Genomic DNA, 3,501 nt, shown 5'->3' on the forward strand with positions numbered 1-3,501 from the left:
AAATTTTTGTATTTTTAGTAGAGACGGGGTTTTGCCATGTTGGCCAGGCTGGTCTCGAACTCCTGGCCTCAAGCGATCCACCTGCCTTGGCCTCCCAAAGTGCTGGGATTACAGGTGTTCACCACCGTGCCTGGCCTACAGCCATGTTTTCCTATTTTTCCTTAGGATGACCCCATAATTCCACAGGCTCTCTTTTTGTAGGCATCCAAGACAGCAAGGCCTAGTGATGAAAAGCATAGATTCTGTATTCATTTTCTGTAGTTGATGGAGCAAACCATTACAAACTCAGTGGCTTAAAACAATACACATTTATTACCTTACACTTCTGGAGGTCAGAAGTCCTAAAAAATCAAGGTGTCAGTCTAGCTGCATTTCTTCTGGAAGCTCTAAGAGAAAATACAGTTTCTCACCCTTTCTGGCTTCTAGAGGCTGCCCACATTCCTTGGCTCCTGGCTCCATTTCTCCACCTTCATACTTCAGGATGTATATCTTAGTCAGTGACCCAACCTTCAATGACACGACAGTATTTGTTTGTCAATGTCCAACTTGCAATGATCAATTAAATTATAAGAACATTTCTAGGGGCAGAGGCATTGCTCTGCAGGAGAAAATCATCTTTAGTCCCTAGAAGATGTGTTTGTTACTCAATAGTTTTTTAGGTACATTGGGCATTATATAGGGGTTCAGGAAATCTGGCTCCTAATTCTAGATCTTTTACTTATCTGGGCACTTAGATGGAGTATACAGTCTTATATAAAGACACCCAGAGAATTGCCACCTAATTTCCAATCTCCCCTAATTATTTATTTTTCCCCAGCTTTATTGAGGTATAATTGACAAATTAAATTGTATATATTTAAGGTGTACAATGTGATGCTTTCCCTAATTTTTTCGTAGAGATAGTGTCTCACTATGTTGCCCAGGCTGGTCTTAAATTCCTGGACTGAAATAATTCTCCTGCTTTGTATTGCCAAAGCACTGGGATTACAGGTGTGAGCCACCACATCCAGCCAATCTAATTATTTTTCGATACTTGAATTTGGAGGAAAAAAGGCAAGGTGCAAGAAGTCATTTATTCAACAAATGGAGGTAAGATAATATGACAATAATTCTGGAAAAAGATGACATTGAGCCTTAATGCAAATAACGAAATGACCTATGCTGGGTGCAGTGGCTCACATCATAATCCCAGTGCTTTGAGAGGCCAAGGCAGGAGGATCACTTGAAGCCTGGAGTTCCAAACTAGCTTAGGCCAGCATAGTGAGACCCTATTTCTACAAAAAACAAAATGAAAAACTTAGGTGGGCATGGTGGCAATCACCTGTAGTCCCAGCTACTCAGGAGACAGAAATGGTAGGATCTCGAGTCTGGGAATTTGAGGTTACAATGAGGTATGATTACACCACTGCACTCAAGCCCAGTTGACAGAGTGAGACTCTGTCTCTAATAAATATATAAATAATTTTGAAAAGAAAATGCTCTATATAAGATCCTCTCCTGTAAACGTATTTTGAAAAGTCAGAGGAAGGAGACAGTGCAAATGCCTGTCTTCAAGCCCTGAAAGGCTAAGGGCTTGAAGTTTTGATTGGGGAGAGGCCAGGAATACCCATGGCCAACAGTCTCCTTCATGAAAGTACAGACGGCTGGCTCACTGTGAGGAAATGTTTAAGATCTTTAGAAATGTTATGACAAATACAAAAACCTTTTGCTCCTGAGACAGTGACTCTGGAGATGAACGTTGTGTGATGAGATATTTACTTGCCTCTTGAGGAAGTTCCTTTCACGAGACCCTTATCCCTCCATTGCACACCTTTTCAGTGAAATAGCACTAGAGATAAAAAAAAGAATGCCATGCCCTTCAACCAAAGGGGAAAGAAGTGTGGACTAGGTTCATCCAATGGGGACCAGAGTGGCCACAGAGAGAGACAGCATTTATGGCAAACTCGAAGAATAACAATCAAGAAGACCAAGTTAAGTTACCAGTCCCATTGTAAGAAAAAGTCGACTTCTGCAGGACAGGAAGCTCTCACTGAATAGAGCTTTTGGCAAGGCCTGACAAAACAAAAGCTGTCATCCCTACTGAAGTGAGGTCAACATGGAGATATGAGGAAGGGGCCATTTCACTTTTTCCTTGACATGTTCTTCAGTAAGTATGCGTGAAAATGGTCTGAAAAGCAACATCCCTTCCCCAAAGCCTAATGCCTATCAAGACACCAGGGTCACAGCTTCCAAAGCACCAAGATATCTTTAGCCACCCCAAAGGAGAAAACTTCATTTTGTGCACAGTCTAAAAGGTTTGAGACCTGAGTTCTGGGATAACTTACATGGGAGAAATTATGGTTTCCGGGTATCCAATACTTTTTTTTTTTTTTTTTTTTTTTTTTTTTTTTTTTTTTTTTTTTTTTTGTGGAGTCTCACTCTGTCGCCCAGGCTGGAGTGCAATGGTATGATCTCGGCTCACTGCAACCTCCACCTCCCGGGTCCAAGCAATTCTCCTGACTCAGCCTCCTGAGTAGCTGGGACTATAGGTGCACCACGCCCAGCTTATTTTTATATTTTTAGTAAAGACTGGGTTTCACCATATTGGCCAGGATGGTCTCGATCTTTTGACCTCATGATCCACCCGCCTCAGCCTCCTAGAGGGCTGGGATTACAGGCTTGAGCCACCACGCCTGGCCCCTGGTATCCAACTCTTTTATAGGCCAATAGTCAGGCCCATTAGTGTGAGAAGCCAATCAACACTGAATAGGCAGAATAGATTCAGTCTGCCCTATTTATTCCTCATCATGGTATTCATTATTCAACAAGAAACTACCTACGACTCTGCAGTCCAGGAATAGAGCTGGGCCTCTAAGCAATAAAGGTGAATAAATTGTTGTCAAAGGACATACATTCTAGGAGAGAAGGACAGACATCTACAAATACAGTAAAAAAACAGTATGTGCCTTAAAAGTGGTGTGAATTATGTGCTGTATCATGTTATATAAAGCAGAGATTATTTCTGCCTTGGGAAGGAGGGGTTGAGAGAGACACAGGGAAGCTCAACTCAGAAATTTGATTTTGAGCTGAAACTGAAAGGTGGAAATACTCTGAACATGGTTTATTCTCTTCTATTATTTATCTATTTATTTCAGGGAATGTAGTTCTGGCCTAGCCCCATTACCTAGACCACTCTGCCACACACACACATATTTGGTCGGTTCTCCTCCCCTTAGTCTGCTTCACCTACTAACTGTTACTGCCAGCTTCCCTGGCTCTCATCCCCCCATGCTTCCTCTATCTATTTATTGGTGCTTAAAATCACCTGTTGCAACAGTAATCCTTTGGGAATTAGGGTGACACAGTGAAGCAAGCTGTTTATGCCAACTCACAACACTCCCCTCTGACAAGATACCGTCTTGTATCAAACAAACTTTCTGTGACTGAAGATAAGTTGATAATGAAAGAGTCCAAATTTAAAGGAGCAACAACTGCCCCTCCTCCCCCAAAAAAAAAGAAAAA

The sequence above is a fragment of the Macaca thibetana genome, chromosome X (genome assembly GCF_024542745.1).
Source record: "Macaca thibetana thibetana isolate TM-01 chromosome X, ASM2454274v1, whole genome shotgun sequence".
NCBI lineage: Eukaryota > Metazoa > Chordata > Mammalia > Primates > Cercopithecidae > Macaca > Macaca thibetana.